Source organism: Salmo salar, chromosome 04 (genome assembly GCF_965601325.2).
Source record: "Salmo salar chromosome 04, fSalSal1, whole genome shotgun sequence".
Taxonomy (NCBI): Eukaryota; Metazoa; Chordata; class Actinopteri; order Salmoniformes; family Salmonidae; genus Salmo; species Salmo salar.
In genome coordinates, this window is record NC_138294.1 from 6,864,038 (window position 1) to 6,885,192 (window position 21,155).

Here is a 21,155-nt window from a genome sequence, read left to right on the forward strand (position 1 = left end):
TTTTATTCTCACTAATCAATCAACACATTCCTGTCTTTGTATATCTCAATACAATAGTATTATTTAATGAAATCCATTTAAAATAATATTTTCCCCAACTGCGTTTTCCATCCAGTCAGCAGACGGCGATGTGCGTCTTTCAGGCGATGCTGCAGCGTGACGTATAATCTAGTGGACGGTTCTTCAAAAACAACAAGTTAACCACCTCGGTAGCTTGCTAGCCAACATAGCCGAAAGATTCAAGCTCGTTAGATGCTTTCGGTGTATATTAGCGGCTGTGTTTTAGACACACTTCTATTGTATCAACTTGTTAACCTATTTAATTTAATATTACGTTGTTTTTTGTTAGTCAAATATAGTAGCTGGCTGGTTAAGTTAGCACTAGCTTAGTTGCTAATGATAGCTAGCTAGCTAACATCCACGAAAATGAGGTCACTAAGCTTCTCCCCTCCTGCTAAAGAAGAGGAGGTCTGCTGGACGGAGAAAGAAGCTCTGGGGCTGAACATTGTAGTGAAAGGGGAGAAGGAAGAGGAGGATGTCACAGTAAAAAAAGAAGTTGGGGATGAGGCTGTTCTAGTGAAAGAAGAGGAGGAAGACATGTTCAGAGTGAAAGAGGAGGAAGAGGATGTTACTGTGAAAGAAGAGGAGGAAGAAAAAGAGGATACAGTTTTTGGAGTTCAGAAGGAAGGGGACATTTCTGTCACATTGAAAGATGAAGAGGTGGAGGTAGGAGATCTGATTTACACCAGTAAGTACCGCCTTAAATTGTTTTTTCACTTTGGATATTCGGAGTTGGCTCATCAATACCTCTTCACCGGAGGGCCCTAGGATGATTACTGATATGTCTACAATCAGACGACATAGAGGGCAAGCTACCCCTTGTTTTCTCCGTTCCGTTTCCAAAAAGTGACTTGACATATATATTTGAGAAGGGTCTATCTGCTGACAGCAGACTGGGGGCCACGGCATGTAGTGATTTTAATGTAGTGATGATTTACTACACACCGTTCCCCCCAATAGAGCCATGTGAGAGTTGGGTTGGCTACACCAAAGATGATGGATATGCTGACAAGAAGTCTCTGCCCTAACAAGGGGAGTCGTTGTCCACAAAGCAGCACTGTGGGTTGTCTAGCTCCCGCCTATCCTTTCTTTGGATTGGTGGATACATCTTATTATTGTTATCTATTGTTTATATTCTATGAGGGTTGTTGTCGTCAACTGCCTGTATTCAATGGAGAGAGATGCTAAGCTACTAGCATGAATATGCATAGCGATCTGGAGACAACTCCTATAGTGTTTTTATCAAAGTTGTTGGTATGTCACGTGTCCACATAACAACTTAATCATTATGAAACTTCTGTTAGATCAAGTAAACCTCACGTAGCAAATAAGTCATTCATTTTGTTGTTGACCAAATTTGACACTTTCCACATTGGGTTGATAATTGTTTCCACTTGGATACAACCTACTGTAACCTAACGGCAGGACCTACAGAGATACAACCTACTGTAACCTACTGGCATGACCTGCAGAGATACAACCTACTGTAACCTACTGGCATGACCTACAGAGATACAACCTACTGTAACCTACTGGCATGACCTGCAGAGATACAACCTACTGTAACCTACTGGCATGACCTACAGAGATACAACCTACTGTAACCTAACGGCAGGACCTACAGAGATACAACCTACTGTAACCTACTGGCATGACCTACAGAGATACAACCTACTGTAACCTACTGGCATGACCTGCAGAGATACAACCTACTGTAACCTACTGGCATGACCTACAGAGATACAACCTACTGTAACTTACTGGCATGACCTAGAGAGATACAACCTACTGTAACCTACTGGCATGACCTACAGAGATACAACCACTTGGATACAACCTACTGTAACCTAGTGGCATGACCTACAGAGATACAACCACTTGGATACAACCTACTTGAACCTACTGGCATGACCTACAGCGATACAACCTACTGTAATTGCATGAGAAAATAATGGTACCAGTCAAAAGTTAAGACACATACTCATTCAAGGATTTTTCTTTACTTTTACTATTTTCTACAATGTAGAATAATAGCGAAGACATCAAAACTCTGAAATAACACATATGGAATCATGTAGTAACCAAAAAAGTGTTAAACAAATCAAAATATATTTTATATTTGAGATTCTTCAAAGTAGCCACCCTTTGCCTTGATGACAGCTTTGCACACTCTTTGTATTCTCTCAACCAGCTTCACCTGGAATACTTTTTCAACAGTCTTGAAGGAGTTACCACATATGCTGAGCACTTGTTGGCTGCTTTTCTTTCACTCTGCGGTCCAACTCATCCCACACCATCTCAATTGGGTTGAGGTTAGGTGATTGTGGAGGCCAGGTCATCTGAAAATATAAAATATAAAATTTGATCTCATCAGACCAAAAGACAGATTTCCAATGGTCTAATGTCCATTGCTCGTGTTTCTTGGCCCAAGCAAGTCTCTTCTTCTAATTGGTGTTCTTTAGTAATGGTTTCTTTGCAGCAATATCAACCATGAAGGCCTGATGGTCCTCTGAACTGTTGATGTTGAGATGTGTCTGTTACTTGAACTCTGAAGCAAGCTTAGTGAGCTCATGGTTGGAGATGTTAGCTAGCTAGGCTAGTGCTAACTTAACCAGCCGGCTAGCTGACTAATAACAGAAACACCGTAAATATGAAATTAAATCGGATAACTAACTCGACAACAGAAGTGTTTAAAACACAGTGGCTAATACACATGAAAGCGTCTAAAGAGCTTTATTGGTTCGGCTATTTTGGCTAGCAAGCTACGGAGGTGGCTGACTAACTGTTGCTGCTGTTGAAAAAAGCGTCCCATCCACTAGATTAAACATCACACTAGCAGCATTGCCTTAAAGCCCCACATCGCCATCTGCTGACTGGAGTGGGTAACGCAGTTGAGTAAAATGTATATTATAATTATCAGACAAAAAGTTAAAGGGTGGGAAGCATGAGTTTTTACTCACCAGTGTAACAATACAGTGTGGTTAAAGACTTAGTAACCTAGTTGTATTCACGATCTGGTTACCTATAAGTACAAACAGTTGTTTTTCGTTATTACACATGTTTTCATTTATTTTGGGATATCTTCTAAACTACCCACAATGCAGTATTTCTCAGCGTCATATGGAGGATCTACTCTGTGCTATTGAGTTTCTATGCTAGCTCGGTAGCTAGCTTAAGCTTGCAAACGTTAGCCACACCTCATGCTTTTCATGCACTGTGTGGTTGTGTTATCTAGAGGGAACCCATTAGCACGGTAGGCTCTGGTGCCTTCTTACCGTGGCCTCAAAACAAAAGAGAAAATCACACCTGCTTGCTCCTTTAAAAACAAAACTTTTAGGTAGGTACTTTACATTTGATACCGACAGCTACGAGTCACGCGTTAAAATCGCTAAGCAATATACTTCAAAGCAGTGTGCCGATGCCTGTATCAATTTATCAGCAGCACGTGATCAATGATGTTCGAAGCTTCATTTCATCGAACAACCGCCTGCAGCTCACACTGCAGGCGACTGCAGACTAATTGATCTACAAATCACCTTGCATCATAAATAACTACTCATTGTTATTTATAAATCAGTCAGCCAGTCACCATTTACCCAAAATATAGCATGGACTTGATGCTCACGAATGCTTCAGGGAGATGTTCCCCATCACTACTTTTCAGCATTCTCTGTGAAGTACACTGCAGGAGTTTGGTTCGTTTTTCCACCTTGGCTTACTGCTAGCTGACTGACATCTGGAATCTATCTATTTTGGATGTTGGGGATTTTCCATGACATCATTCTGTGTGTCTCTGCTCTTTTGATCTGCATGTTTTAGTTGGGTTTTGTTAGTTGGGTTCTAACTGGTCTCCAGTAGTTGGGCTCCAGCTCGCTGACCATAGCTAGTTGGCTAAATAGCTAATGTTAGCGGGCTGGCTAAGAGAACTGCATATAGCTAACATTCTTTGATATTTGGTTCGATGGCATTATGTATTTCCAAAACTGTGGTTTACTTTAATCACTCAAGTCATGAGTGGAAACGGTTGGTTTAATTTCAAGTTCTACATTTGAAGTTATTTCTGTTGTAGTTTACATCATAGGGAATAGGCTGGTCCTCCATATTACTTCACACCTGACTTTGGCATTCTTCTGAATTCTGATTGGTTTTATGTAATAACTCCAAAAATAGAACAGTGAGGGGTGACTGCATTGGGACTTAAAAAAATATTTTTCATTTGATAATTTATAAACAATACAAAAAATACAAATGACAGCATCATACAAATATTAACTACATCACACCTGCCCAGACCCACTAGAACACACCTCCATCTCCATTAACTACATCACACCTGTCCAGACCCACTAGAACACACCTCCATCTCCATTAACTACATCACACCTGTCCAGACCCACTAGAACACACCTCCATCTCCATTAACTACATCACACCTGTCCAGACCCACTAGAACACACCTCCATCTCCATTAACTACATCACACCTGTCCAGACCCACTAGAACACACCTCCATCTCCATTAACTACATCACACCTGTCCAGACCCACTAGAACACACCTCCATCAACTACATCACACCTGCCCAGACCCACTAGAACACACCTCCATCTCCATTAACTACATCACACCTGCCCAGACCCACTAGAACACACCCCCATTAACTACATCACACCTGTCCAGACCCACTAGAACACACCCCCATTAACTACATCACACCTGTCCAGACCCACTAGAACACACCTCCATCTCCATTAACTACATCACACCTGCCCAGACCCACTAGAACACACCTCCATCTCCATTAACTACATCACACCTGTCCAGACCCACTAGAACACACCTCCATCTCCATTAACTACATCACACCTGTCCAGACCCACTAGAACACACCTCCATCTCCATTAACTACATCACACCTGTCCAGACCCACTAGAACACACCTCCATCTCCATTAACTCCATCACACCTGTCCAGACCCACTAGAACACACCTCCATCTCCATTAACTACATCACACCTGTCCAGACCCACTAGAACACACCTCCATCTCCATTAACTACATCACACCTGTCCAGACCCACTAGAACACACCTCCATCTCCATTAACTACATCACACCTGTCCAGACCCACTAGAACACACCTCCATCTCCATTAACTACATCACACCTGTCCAGACCCACTAGAACACACCTCCATCTCCATTAACTACATCACACCTGCCCAGACCCACTAGAACACACCTCCATCTCCATTAACTACATCACATTTGAGAGTAGTTACATGTCTCCAGCCCCATCCATCATCTTATTACCAAAACAGTGGTGGAATGACATCTTTGTTATTGTTTCAACTGCAGATTGGTTGTTTGATTGTGTGGTTTTTTAAAGGGGCAACCTAGGATTTAAACAGAAACAAAATGGCAGCCCAGAGACCTGAGCTGTGTTGGAATAATCATACTAACCGTACTATTTGTGAAGTACATTGAGTTTGTAGTATGCTTATTGGTTGTAGTATGATATAGTTGGTTTTGCCAAAGGTTCCCTGGTATGCAAGCATTTCTAAACTTTATTCCCTGTTTGGGGTATTGTGATGTCATTATGGGGTATTGTTATGTCATTATGGGGTATTGTCTGAAGATTGATAATAAATAAAAAGATGTCATCCATTTTGGAATAAGGCTGTAACATAACAAAATGTGGGAAAAGGGAAGGGGTCCAAATGAACTGTATGTTCTAGGGCTGTCCCAGATTAAAAAAAATAGTATTTTCTTTCTACCAATTGATTGGTTGAAATTTTATGACGTGTATTTTTTCATATAGACACACCCCACATGTTTAATAAAATCAACTGTATGTACGGAACTTGAACTGATGCTTCAAGCGTTTGATTAACTAATTAACACACACAAATGACTTGAGGAAGCCAGAGATCAATATAACCAGAAGAAAATAACCAATTACCGACCTGCTGCTGATCTTCGTAAATTTGGACGTTATGCTCCTGAAGTTTCCGGTAAATCCGCAAACTTTTTCCTTTTCCATTTGGAGTGCCAATTTATCTTACCATTTCTACCGATCTGCCAGTTATGAACGAGTTACAACACCTGTTTGGCCCCGCCACTTCCTGGGTCGGTGAAGAGCGGAATTAAATTGAAGGAATAAATCAGAGTCTCACGCTCATAACCTGTGGAAGGCGGGGCTTCCAGCGAGGCGTGGATTTAATAGTATGTTGTACCTAGTTTCCCTCCTTCAGGGAACAGTAGTTATAGTCATAACGTTATGATGAACTTTAACTTAAATACTGGATCTTGCTGTCGGACAGTTGTTTTTGTATTCAGATCTCTGAAATGCTCTCTAACTACGTAACATTTAGTGTCTTCTTATGTTATGCTGGGAAAACAGTTTTCATGGGCACATAAATCCTAAATCATTTCAGAGTTTGCTAAATCCAATGGTTGTAACAGATTCACCTTAAGTTGATTCACAACACCCAAATGGATACTGTCATTAACGCAGTTCTTCAATAATTACACATAATACTTAATACAGTAGCTGTTTACTTAGTCACATGTTCAACTATCATCAGCTGATCCAGGAAATCATTTTCTGAATGCCAGTCAAATGTGCTTCTTCATTCATTACACCGGTAAAGACAGTTATGCCGTGATCCACGTTGGATCCAATATCCCAAACAAATTGATGTTTATAATGTGATATTGTCTGCTTGATTTACAGTAGGGTCTCGTTAGTCTGTTTGCGCACAGAGATACTTAGCTCATAATGTGTAGAGAACTGTTCCTTGATGGATAGGCTATTGCACAACACACAGAGCTATTTTCCTTTATTCAGGACATTTAGCCTACTGGGACTATTCACAACATTATCTGGTGATGAGGTTATGAAATGTCATGACAAATACATTTTAGTTTCCAAGTTTCACCTGAAATATTAAATGATTTATAATCCTAGGTCTATGTTATTGTTAGGTGAAGTTATGGGTCCTACAGTAGGTCTATGTTGTTGTTAGGTGAAGTTATGGGTCCTACAGTAGGTCTATGTTATTGTTAGGTGAAGTTATGGGTCAATTTGTTAAACACTTAGTGGACAAACCCTCATTGTCAGGCTGATGGAAAACGAGCCAAAGAGCATTTTACTGGTTGAAGACGTTTTTAAATATAAAGTAGTAGATTTTCAACAATAACATAAACATTATATAAATCAGGACATTCAAATGAGTCTTACAATTATAATCCAAAGTAGTGTGAAATGCACTCATAATCAACCTGGAAATGGAGGCTATATTTGCTGTCAGCCGATGAGAACTCCCCTGAGTTTTCCCCCACGGTGGTGAATTAGTGAATAGACACAGAGCTTAATGTGAGTTTCCTTGAGCAGCACTCCTGATCTTGCTCTGATAGTGTGTTGTAATATTCAGAATACATTGTGGAAAAACTAAAATCTTTGCTCACCGTTTTTGCTTCAGGCAGATATACAACATCCATAATTAGTGGTTTCTGCATTAGCAGGGAGGTGTTTCTGCAACCAAATTGCGTGTGCATCGCCATTGTCGCAATTTTAGAAAACACAGAAAGGGGCCTATTTTGGAGACCAAAAATTCATCTGGCACACTGCTTAGGATTTCAAAATGTTTTACTTTTTTCTAGCCTAAAATCATTGATGTTACTACTAATGTGAAAACAAGACTAAATATGACTATTGTTGCTCACTTGACTGTCTTAAGACAATTGTGAAGTAATTTTAACATTCATTACAGACGTCAATTGTTGTATAACATTATGGCTACGCTGTTGGCATCACCTTTTACAATAGATTTCTGCTGTTGTGGGCCTTTAACCATCTGTCTGACTTGTTGTTCACACAGGAGAGAGACGTGACTATCTTGGATCCTCTGGGGAGCCTCAACAACATGATGATGCTAACGAGGCAGAGAAGAGTCTCTCCAGATCATATCACCTCAAGAAACCCACAGAGAAGAAATCTCACCTCTGCTCTGACTGTGGGAAACATTGCAAATCTTCATCAGAACTTAAAATACACCAGCGAGTACACACAGGAGAGAAATCTCACCACTGTTTTGAGTGTGGGAAGAGTTACTTAAGATCAGAATCGCTAAAAGTACACATGAGAATTCACACTGGAGAGAAACCTTATAGCTGTGATCAATGTGGGAAGAGTTTTACTCAGTCAAGCTGCCTGAAAACTCACCAGAGAATACACACTGGAGAGAAACCTTATAGCTGTGATCAATGTGGGAAGAGTTTTACTGACTCAAGCTGCCTGATAGTACATCTGAGAACACACACAGGAGAGAAACCGTACCACTGCTCTGGCTGCGGAAAGAGATTTGTTAGTTCAACAGATTTAAAATCACACCAAAAAATACACACAGTTGAGAAATCTTAAAACTGTACTCAATGTGGGAAGAGTTTTAATCACTCAAGCTGGCTGATAGTACATCTGAGAGCACACAGGAGAGAAACCTTATAGCTGTGATCAATGTGGGAAGAGTTTTGTTACATCTAGCCATCTGACTACACCAGAGAACACACACAGGAGAGAAATCTTATAGCTGTAATCAATGTGGGAAGAGTTTTACACAGTCATTCAGCCTGATATACCACCAAAGAACACACACAGGAGAGAAACCTTATAGCTATGATCAATGTTTGAAGAGTTTTACTACATCCAGCCAGCTGACTTCACGCCAGAGAACACACACAGGAGAGAAATCGTGTAGCTGTGATCAATGTGGGAAGAGTTTTAGTCACCCAAGCACCCTAATATCACACCGGAGAACTCACACAGGAGAGAAACCTCATAGCTGTAATCAATATCAAAAAATATACTCTGATAAAAGATCTCTGATCAAACATCAGAAAATACATACATGAAGGAGTTGTTTCATGATATCAATGAAATTATGTCACAGTGTAGAATGTTTTAACATTGTAGTAGGAGTATTTTAATGGTGTCACAATTTAGAAGCCTAATCGTTTTCCCCCTGTTCTATGAGCCTCATCAGTGGAAAAATCTTTGTACTTTGCTCCGTTCATCTTTCCCTCGATCCTGACTAGTCTGCCAGTCCCTGCCACTGAAAAACATCCCCACAGCATGATGCTGCCACCACCATGCTTCACCGTAGGGATGGTGCCTGGTTTCATCCAGGTCTGAGAGTCCTTTAGGTGCTTTTTGGCAACTCCAAGCGTTCTGTCATGAGCCTTTTACTGAGGAGTGGCTTCCGTCTGGCCACTCTACCATAAAGGCCTGATTGTTGGAGTGCTGCAGAGATGGTTGTCCTTCTGGAAGGTTCTCCCATCTACACAGAAGAACTCTGGAGCTTTGTCAGAGTGACCATCAGGTTCTTGGTCACCTCCCTGACCAAGGCCCTTCTCCCAAATGTATGTAGTTCTGTCCTTGAGCTGTTCTTGTCTATTGATCTGTATTATGTCATGTTTTGTGTGGGCCCCAGGAAGAGTAGCTGCTGCTTTTGCAACAGCTAATGGGGATCCTAATAAAATACCAAAATTGCTCAGTTTGGCCGGGTGGCCAGCTCTAGGAAGAGTCTTGGTAGTTCCAAACTTTTTAAATTTTAGAATGATGGAGGCCACTGTGTTCTTGGGGACCTTCAATGCTGCAGACATTTTTTGGTACCTTTCTCCAGATCTGTGCCTCAACACAATCCTGTCTCAGCTCTATGGACAATTCCTTTGACCTCATGGCTTGGTTTTCACTCTGAGAAAGGTGTGTGCCTTTCCAAATCATGTCCAATCAATTGAATTTACCACAGGTGGACTCCAATCAATTTGAAGAAACATCTCAAGGATGATTAATGGAAACAGGATGCACCTGAAAGCAATTTCGAATCTCATAGCAATGGGTCTGAACACTTAAGTAAATACATTTGCAAATGGTTTGTCATTATGGGGTATTGTGTGTAGATTGATGAGGGGAAACAATTCAACATTTTTAGAATAAGGCTGTAATGTAACAAAATGTTGAAAAAGTGAAGGGGTCTGAATACTTTATGAATGCACTGCATTCCGCTGGCAGTTTTCTACCACTGGCAGTTTTGTACACAATCACATGATACGTGGTATAGAAAAGTCCAATCTTAGGAGAGTACATGGGAGGCGCTATACTGTGTCTGCAGGTGTCTATCTGGTCAAAACCACTGATACAGGTGCCCCTCCACCCTCTGGTGGGATGGATCATGTCTACAGAGAAACCTAGATTCAAATACTTAGATTTGTGTGTATTGGGTATATGTTGTGAAATTGTTAGATATTATTTGTTAGATATTACTGCACTGTCGGAGCTAGAAACACAAGCATTTTGCTACACCCGCAATAACATTTGCTAAACACGTGTATGTGACCAATAAAATGTGATTTGATTTTGATTTGAAATAAACGTCCTATTTATCCAAGGTGCTTTTGGCTGGAGTCAAAATTACTCCAAAGGATTTGAATTTGTTAAAAGTCCATATTGATACAGAAACACTAAACCATGATTTAGATGTATTAAGATCAAGTTGATTGACAAAGTCATGAAAAATTTAATAAACCACATTTTGGCTATGATAAAAGATATGCCTCTGGGGTCAAAATGATCCATGTCAGAAGTATGGTTCAATGCAAATATGTAGTGGGTCTAAAGTTTGTTTTAAATTATCACTCATTAAACACGAATCAATCAACACATGCTTCTCTTTGAACGACTTAATATAATAATCAACTTTTATGGAATAAATGAAAAATAAACATTTGGTTCCTCAACTGCGTTACCCACTCCAGTCAGCAGATGGCGATGTCTTTTTATTTTTAATTGATTTTATATATATTTTTTAAATTCAAAATACAGATCAACAATTTACATTGTTACATCATACAAAACAGAATGCAGCTATTAACGAGAAAATACTAAAACATACAAACACAAACAATATCAATGAAGTAATAAAAAAATAAAAAATTCTAGTGCAATTGTAATCACTCTGAAAAAATCTATAATGATTCAGGAAAATGTTATTCTTGTTGTTATTCACTGGGGTTAATGTTTTAATAAAATAGTTAAATTCAATCAGAAAAATGTGTAATTTTGGTATAGAATTTTGGAATTTTTGTCTTTGTATAAAGTATTTGGCAACAAGAATAAAAATATTCACAATCATTTCAATGGTCTTGTTATCATTGCAATAGTAACATATAGTAACATATTATTTCTTTCATGTCAAAAACATAGACAGTGTTCATAATGGTAAAGAAGTATTTTGCAAGGTTTTCCCAAAATTCTGATACAAATGGGACAGATTCTCACCTTTTTCACAGAAAACGCAGATATCCTTTTTACAGATGAAGTCAAGAAAGGTCTTATTGATCTCTTTACAAGTAGAAGGATTTACAAATAAAGATAATGAGGGGTACACAAAATGAGACAGTCCCTCTGCCTTGGACAGAAGTACTCTCCCAAGTATAGAAAGATCTCTTTGTAGACAATCATTAAATATATTTTTGTTTTTCTTAATTGTAGGAGAGAAATTCATATGTTGTCTGACTAAGTGTTTTTTTGACAGATGTATTCCTAGATTTTAAACACAGTACTTTACAGGAATATTTTCTATTTCTTTATCATCAGATTCAAATAAACATACGATTTCACATTTAGAAACATTCCATTTTAATCCTGATGCAATAGAAAATGCAGTTATAGCATTAAGGGCGACCTGGTTTTTGTCTCTTAAAAAAGAGTAGTATCATCAGCCAGTTGGGAAATTTTGATTTCTTTGTTAAAAATGGTTAAGCCATACAAATTTGCATTAGTTCCACAACCAAAATGAATAAAAATGGCAAAATTGGGCATCCCTGTCGTACACTTCTGTTGACACTGAACATTTTGGAAGTATTAAGGTTTAGTAACACAGAACTATTTATATCTTTGTAAAACATGCTTTGATAAAATTTTCACCGAATCCAAAAAGTTTAAGTGACCTAAAGAGAAATGAATGTTCAATTGTGTCAAAGGCTTTACAGAAGTCCAAAAATAAGACAACCGCATCTGAGTCAATTGCATCTGAATAATCTACAAGGTCCAAGACTAAACAAATGTTAGAGCTGATGTGACGGCCCTTCATGAATCCTGTTTGAGTCTCATTTATAATGGTATCTATTCCTTTCTTTAATTTTTGCCATAAACCAGAACAATCAATTTGTAATCAATATTTAATAAAGTAATTGGTCTCCAATTGTCAATGAGAGAAGGGTCTTTATTGGGCTTCGGAATCAGTGAAACAAGGCCCTGTTTCATAGTGGAGACCATTTCACAATTTTTAATGCAATCTGAAACATATTAAAAATCGGGTCTTGTAGTAACTCCCCAAACTGTCTATAGAAGTCAACTGATAGGCCATCAGGGCCAGGAGATTTCCCTTTTTTTCATTGAATTCAGAGCCTCTCTAATTTCTTCAATTGACACAGGTGAATCGCAAACTGAGTGGAAATCATCCTCAATTACAGGGACATAATTCTGAATGTGGCAAATGTAGCTTTCACAACCATCTTCCTGAAATTGAGAGCTGTAAAGGTTTTCTTAAAAGGAATTGACAAATGATAATATTGTAATGGGATCTTTGCATAAAACATTGTTAATTTTGAGTGCAGTTTTCTATATTTTCTTTTGTAGTTTCTCTTTTCAAGTGCAAAAAAGTAACTATTGTTTCTTCCCCCTCTTCAATCCATTTTGCTCTTGACCTTACAAAGGCACCCTTTGACCCGTGTAAAGCTGTTCTAATTCTAGTTGTAAAGACTTAAATAAAGACTCTTCTTCTTTCTAATTCTAGTTGTAAAGACTTAAATACAGACTCTTCTTCTTTCTAATTCTAGTTGTAAAGACTTAAATACAGACTCTTCTTCTTTCTAATTCTAGTTGTAAAGACTTAAATACAGACTCTTCTTCTTTCTAATTCTAGTTGTAAAGACTTAAATACAGACTCTTCTTCTTTCTAATTCTAGTTGTAAAGACTTAAATACAGACTCTTCTTCTTTCTAATTCTAGTTGTAAAGACTTAAATACAGACTCTTCTTCTTTCTAATTCGTAGTTGTAAAGACTTAAATACAGACTCTTCTTCTTTCTAATTCTAGTTGTAAAGACTTAAATACAGACTCTTCTTCTTTCTAATTCTAGTTGTAAAGACTTAAATACAGACTCTTCTTCTTTCTAATTCTAGTTGTAAAGACTTAAATACAGACTCTTCTTCTTTCTAATTCTAGTTGTAAAGACTTAAATACAGACTCTTCTTCTTTCTAATTCTAGTTGTAAAGACTTAAATACAGACTCTTCTTCTTTCTAATTCTAGTTGTAAAGACTTAAATACAGACTCTTCTTCTTTCTAATTCTAGTTGTAAAGACTTAAATACAGACTCTTCTTCTTTCTAATTCTAGTTGTAAAGACTTAAATACAGACTCTTCTTCTTTCTAATTCTAGTTGTAAAGACTTAAATACAGACTCTTCTTCTTCAGATAGATTCTCTTTCTTTAGAAAACTGTCAACCTTGCTCATCAACTCTTTTTCTCTAAGGGTCTTTAAGTGCATCAGCACTTTGGCACATTTAATGGCTACAACTCTGACTTTATATTAGAAAAATTCCCATCTACTTCCATGACCTAAGTCTTTTCTTGCAAAAATAACTTTGGCTAACGATTTGATGTTGTTCTATCCAAATCTACTAATAATAGATTTAATAATTTCATCCGGACGTCAAAATACTGCCCCCTACCCCGATGAAGTTTAACATCCATGGTGGAGACATTAACACTTGGTAGAATATATAACTTAAACATCGATGGTGGTGACATTAACACTTTGTAGACTATATAACTTAAACATTCATGGTGGAGACATTAACTTTTTCATAATGTTTCCAAATTAATGTTTTTTTCTAAAAGCATCTACCAGCTTGTTGTTGTTGTTGTTGTCATGGTTGTTCCTGTTGGGTAGCAACTTCACCAGCTTGTTGTTGTTGTCATGGTTGTTCCTGTTGGGTAGCAACTTCACCAGCTTGTTGTTGTCGTCATGGTTGTTTCTGTTGGGTAGCAACTTCACCAGCTTGTTGTTGTTGTCATGGTTGTTCCTGTTGGGTAGCAACTTCACCAGCTTGTTGTTGTTGTCATGGCTGTTCCTGTTGGGTAGCAACTTCACCAGCTTGTTGTTGTCGTTATTCTGAAGCATCTTGTGTGATGTAGGTCTTGTGGGGAAAGGGTGAGAGAAGATGGATTCTATTCATATGCTGTCCAGCTTCTGAATAACGTATGGTGCTAGAATGGAGAGGAGATCAGTAAACAACAGAACGTATGGTGCTAGAATGGAGAGGAGATCAGTAAACAACAGAACGTATGGTGCTAGAATGGAGAGGAGATCAGTAAACAACAGAACGTATGGTGCTAGAATGGAGAGGAGATCAGTAAACAACAGAACGTATGGTGCTAGAATGGAGAGGAGATCAATAAACAACATATTTAGATTCTCTTCACAACTAGACAGTTACAGTACATTTGACCTTAAATAAAAATATTGAACGGTTCCATATTTCACTGAAAGAATAAACGTTTTGTTTTCTAAATGATAGTTCCGGATTTGACCATATTAACGACCTAAGGCTCGTATTTCTGTGTGTTATTATATTATAATTAACTCTATGATTTGATATTTCATAGAGCAGTCTGACTGAGCAGTGGTAGGCAGCAGCAGGCTCGTGAGCATTCATTCAAACAGCACTTTCCTGCATTTGCCAGCAGCTCTTCGCTGTGCTTGAAGCATTGTGATGTTTATGACTTCAAGCCCATCAACTCCTGAGATTAGGCTGGCACATATTGCACTTTTACTTTCTTCTCCAACACTTTGTTTTTGCATTATTTAAACCAAATTGAACATGTTTCATTATTTATTCGAGACTAAATTGATTTGATTGATGTATTATATTAAAAGTTAAAATAAAATTGTTCATTCAGTATTGTTGTAATTGTCATTTTTACATATATATATATATATATATATATACACTGCTCAAAAAAATAAAGGGAACACTTAAACAACACAATGTAACTCCAAGTCAATCACACTTCTGTGAAATCAAACTGTCCACTTAGGAAGCAACACTGATTGACAATAAATGTCACATGCTGTTGTGCAAATGGAATAGACAACAGGTGGAAATTATAGGCAATTAGCAAGACACCCCCAATAAAGGAGTGGTTCGGCAGGTGGTGACCACAGACCACTTCTCAGTTCTTATGCTTCCTGGCTGATGTTTTGGTCACTTTTAAATGCTGGCGGTGCTTTCACTCTAGTGGTAGCATGAGACGGAGTCTACAACCCACACAAGTGGCGCAGGTAGTGCAGCTCATCCAGGATGGCACATCAATGCGAGCTGTGGCAAGAAGGTTTGCTGTGTCTGTCAGCGTAGTGTCCAGAGCATGGAGGCGCTACCAGGAGACAGGCCAGTACATCAGGAGACGTGGAGGAGGCCGTAGGAGGGCAACAACCCAGCAGCAGGACCGCTACCTCCGCCTTTGTGCAAGGAGGAGCACTGCCGGAGCACTGCCAGAGCCCTGCAAAATGACCTCCAGCAGGCCACAAATGTGCATATGTCTGCTCAAACGGTCAGAAACAGACTCCATGAGGGTGGTATGAGGGCCCGACGTCCACAGGTAGGGGTTGTGCTTACAGCCCAACACCGTGCAGGACGTTTGGCATTTGCCAGAGAACACCAAGATTGGCAAATTCGCCACTGGCGCCCTGTGCTCTTCACAGATGAAGCCGGTTCACACTGAGAACATGTGACAGACGTGACAGAGTCTGGAGACGCCGTGGAGAACGTTCTGCTGCCTGCAACATCCTCCAGCATGACCGGTTTGGCGGTGGGTCAGTCATGGTGTGGGGTGGCATTTCTTTGGGGGGCCGCACACCCCTCCATGTGCTCGCCAGAGGTAGCCTGACTGCCATTAGGTACCGAGATGAGATCCTCAGACCCCTTGTGAGACCATATGCTGGTGGAGTTGGCCCTGGGTTCCTCCTAATGCAAACAATGCTAGACCTCATGTGGCTGGAGTGTGTCAGCAGTTCCTGCAAGAGGAAGGCATTGATGCTATGGACTGGCCCGCCCGTTCCCCAGACCTGAATCCAATTGAGCACATCTGGGACATCATGTCTCGCTCCATCCACCAACGCCACGTTGCACCACAAACTGTCCAGGAGTTGGCAGATGCTTTAGTCCAGGTCTGGGAGGAGATCCCTCAGGAGACCATCCGCCACCTCATCAGGAGCATGCCCAGGCGTTGTAGGGAGGTCATACAGGCACGTGGAGGCCACACACACTACTGAGCCTCATTTTGACTTGTTTTAAGGACATTACATCAAAGTTGGATCAGCCTGTAGTGTGGTTTTCCACTTTAATTTTGAGTGTGACTCCAAATCCAGACCTCCATGGGTTGATAAATTGGATTTCCATTGATTATTTTTGTGTGATTTTGTTGTCAGCACATTCAACTATGTAAAGAAAAAAGTATTTAATAAGATTCTTTCATTCATTCAGATCTAGGATGTGTTATTTTAGTGTTCCCTTTATTTTTTTGAGCAGTATATATATATATATACACACATATATATATATATACACATATACACAAAAAAATCGGCTGATTAATCGGTATCGGCGTTGAAAACGCATAAATCGGTCGACCTCTAGTCATTATGGCCAAACAGTTGTATTTTTGATTCATCAGACCAGAGGACATTTCTCCAAAAAGTACGATCTTTGTCCCCATGTGCAGTTGCAAACCGTAGTTACTTTTTTATGGCGGTTTTGGAGCAGTGGCTTCTTCCTTGCTGAGCGACCTTTCAGGTTATGTCGATGTAGGACTCGTTTTACTGTGAATATAGATCATGTTGTACCTGTTTCCTCCAGCATCTTCACAAGGTCCTTTGCTGTTCTGGGATTGATTTGCACTTTTCACACCAAAGTTAATCTCTAGGAGACAGAACGTGTTTCCTTCCTGAACGGTATGATGGCTGCGTGGTCCCATGTTGTTTATACTTGCATACTATTGCTTGTTCAGATGAACGTGACACCTTCAGGAGTTTGGAAATTGCTCCCAAGGATAAAGCAGACTTGTGGAGGTCTACAAATTTATTTCTGAGGTCTTGGCTGATTTCTATTGATTTTCCTATGATGTCAAGCACAGAGGTACTGAGTTTGAAGGTAGGCCTTGAAATACATCCACAGGTACATCTCCAATTGACTCAAATGATGTCAATTAGCATATCATAAGCTTATAAAGCCATGACATAATTTTCTGTAATTTTCCAAGCTGTTTAAAGGCACAGTCAACTTAGTGTATGTAAACTTGACCCACTGGAATTGTGATACAGTGAATTATAAGTGAAATAATCTGTCTGTAAACAATTGTTGGAAAAATGACATGTAATGCACAAAGTAGATGTCCTAAACGACTTGCCAAAACTATAGTTTGTTAACAAGAAATTTGTGGAGTGGTTGAAAAACGAGTTTTAATGACTCCAAGCTAAGTGTATGTAAACTTACAACTTCAACTGTATGTATTACAATTATACATTTCAACATTGTTTACCAATCTTGGTCCTGGGACATCAATGGTTACACATTGTAACTAACAGACTAGAAACATGGTTGAAATAGTTAAAGGCTGATTTGTAATTCATATATACAGAAAAACAGTACACTACACTTCCTATGCATCATGTAAATAGTCTCAAACCGGTTCATCTCAATATCTAATGCCCTTCATCTGCATTGATCTGATGAACACAGGATAGGTAGAGTATTTCATCAAATGAGACTTCATTTCAACCAGTAGAGAATGTGAAATGCTTTATTGAAAAGCTCATTTATCCAAGTGTTATAAATACAAGTTCAATCTGTACTTCAATGCACATGTGTTGTGCATTATAAAAACAGAGGAAGAAAGAGGTGTAAAAGACAGAAAGGGAAAGAGGTAAGCACATAGGAGCAGGGAAGGCAGCACATGATTAATGAATCACAGTGCTACCTAAATATTCTCTCAGTTCATCACAATTAAACAATAGTGTCTCTCGTCGGCCCAAAGGTTCTTAAAAGCAGGTGAGGTGGCGATGATGGGACTGGGGGTTGGCATCCTCTCACATCAAAACATATCTGCAGACGAGAGACTGATGAGAGAGAGAGCATATCTAAGCCTTGTTTTTATTTTTTAATCTAACATCAATCAGGAGGTGAAATGCAAAACTGACCTATCTGTATTTCAATGTAAAGCATCTCTTTAATAATACTTCCTGTTGGCCTGACCAAGTGACCTCTCAAATCTGATCATGCTGTGCCCTCTATGTAGCCAGTTCAGATGCAGGAGGGGTTCACCGACACAGCTGATATAACCTAGAGGATTTAGGGAGAAGGGGAGAGAGGGATGAAGTGAAGGAGAGAGACTGTTATTGAGAAAATAAGGTAGTTAAAGCGAGAACCACTGCTCTTCATTGGGACCTCTTCATATGTAGACTGGCTTTCACAGCTCTCTGTATCTGAGGACCGAAAACCTCACAAGAAACAGACTTCATTATAGTCAAATTATACCGTACTGAATATAATGTTACTATTATCTCCATCCTCACTTCTAGGGACAGGAACTACATAAAAGTACCTTCCCTATCCAGAATAGTCTTCTCTCTCACTTTGACAGTTGGGGCTGCTATCATTTCACCCTCCAAGGCTGTTAGCTAGCTACCTACAAATGCATTTGGAGTTTGTTTTTTACAGTGATAAATACATCAAGATACCGAGCTAATATGTTAGGAAGCTGGTGATATTTAATTCACTTGGCTAGCTATCTATACACTATATAACGTTGGCAAGATAGCTAACTAGCTAGTTAATTTAGCAGCTCATTTGTGTTAGCCTGCACTGTAGCTAGTTAGCTAATAATACATCGTTTTATTAAAACATTTTTGTAATGTATTTACTTAGTTGAATAGGTTCTGCCAGCCATGTGGATAATTGGAAACAGGGCAGCAGTTTGTTAGTCACCAGAGCGTTTTAGAGGATATTACTATTGAACTATGTACCCCTTTAATAACCAGATCTTCATACAAACTTGCTGTGCTGAATTCTTGACGCACAATCAAACATGCTGCCATTTGCTGCCAGCACGTCCACAAGCGAGTCACAATGGGCGGCCTCAGCAGTTTACCACTATCTAGTGTACATGCAACGTTTAAGTTCACGTTAGCTACTTCTGTGGCTTGAGACTGCTAGCTAACAATAAACGGACCGGAGGGAGTATGCCAGACCCCCCTAAAAGAGGCTTAGCCCCCCCATCCATTAATGTCTAGTGATGTCCCTGCCTGGTGGTGATGTGATCAGCGGCTGTCTGTCAACCAATAGCCTACTATGCTGTATTATTAGCTAGAGCTAGACAGTCTGAGTACACTACATCCTGAATAGACACGAACATGTGTGTCTGAAATGCACCTTTAACTTCAGTTGGAGCTGAAACGACGGACAGATATCTCGATTGAGGATAATGTCAGTATTTAGCTAAGTTATTAGCTGTTTTGCTCACCAAAGGTGTAACAAAGTGAAAATGTAGAGTTTCCATCAACCTCGCGCGCAACGTCGATCTCAACGCCTCAGTTCCGGGAGAGTAGTGGGTGAAACCATTCACTTCAGGAAAAGGGGTGATATAATTAACGTTTCCTTTCATTATGTGTTACTGAATTGATAAAAATATTTGCTGCCATTGTAGTAAGGTTGGTAATACGAGAGTTCTTCGGACTTACCATTTTTGTATTATTTTCTTTGAAAGAACAACTAGTGGGGTTTGAGTGGTTCTCCCCTATTTGGGAAGTTGGTCTGCCTGCTCCTCAGGCTGAGAGAGATATTCTGACAGCAGGTTCCAGTCCTCTTCCTCTGTATATAAAAACTGTTTAAAACTCTATAACACAATAGTGGTTTTGGAAAACTGGTTCATATATCCTAAAGTCAATGGCGAATGTGGCTATGTATATATTTATTTTGCCGTTCATAAATTGAAGACCTATTTCAGCAAGTTAACCAGGTTTCTGCTTGTTTAGCTAGCCGTGTTAATGACGAGCTAACTAGCACCGTTGGTCACTGCACTACAATGTGTCACGCAGCTATTACCAGCAGGTGATTTACTAGCAGGTGACTTATTGAAATATTAACTTCATGTTTATTTTCTTACTACCTTCAAATATTTATATAAAAAGGGTTGCACTTGTGCTCTGTATTGATGGATTAATATCACTTCACGTTGAGGGCATGTATCACTACTGTTGTTCCTATCTAAATGATATCTTGTTTCCTACCTAACCATGTATCACTACTGTTGTTCCTATCTAAATGATATATTGTGTCCTACCTAACCATGTATCACTACTGTTGTTCCTATCTAAATGATATCTTGTGTCCTACCTAACCATGTATCACTACTGTTGTTCCTATCTAAATTATATCTTGTGTCCTACCTAACCAGTGAACGTGTGGCTGTGACCGTCCTGTCAGTGCCTGTCATCACTGTTTTATTTTACTGCTTTTCTGTATTTTTTGGTTATTTTCTAAACTCAACGCATGTCTATTATACAATCACTTTGTCGATTCAGTCTGAGAGCAGTGAACATATGACTGTCCTGTCAATGCCTGTCATCACTGTTTGATATCTTTTACTGCAGATAAAAACTGAGTCAACCTGAAGTGTGGGTGTCCGTGTGCCTTTCTTCTGGGGGGCTGTGTGAAGTTGGTTACACCAGGTGCCTGTACTATATAAACACTGCTAATCCAACAATAGTGCTGGTGCCTGTACTATATAAACACTGCTAATCCAACAATAGTGCTAGGAGCCTGTACTACAGAAACACTGCTAATCCAACAATAGTGCTAGGTGCCTGTACTACAGAAACACTGTTAATCCAACAATAGTGCTAGGTGCCTGTACTACAGAAACACTGCTAATCCAACAATAGTGCTAGGTGCCTGTACTATATAAACACTGCTAATC

General features: G+C 39.4%; 2 long non-coding RNA genes across 2 annotated transcripts; one reads left to right on the forward strand and one right to left on the reverse strand.

Annotated features, from left to right (window-relative positions):
- Nucleotides 1–159: 159 nt before the first annotated feature.
- LOC145878589 (uncharacterized) lies at nt 160–11,248 on the forward strand. The gene is made up of 2 exons (XR_014392051.1): nt 160–748; nt 7,941–11,248. It is a non-coding gene; the product is annotated as an uncharacterized LOC145878589 (long non-coding RNA).
- A 6,715-nt stretch (nt 11,249–17,963) lies between these two features.
- Nucleotides 17,964–19,786, reverse strand: LOC145878588 (uncharacterized). Its single transcript, XR_014392046.1, has 3 exons — nt 19,701–19,786; nt 18,379–18,520; nt 17,964–18,283 (listed from the first exon to the last, which is right to left on the reverse strand). It is a non-coding gene; the product is annotated as an uncharacterized LOC145878588 (long non-coding RNA).
- Nucleotides 19,787–21,155: the final 1,369 nt, after the last annotated feature.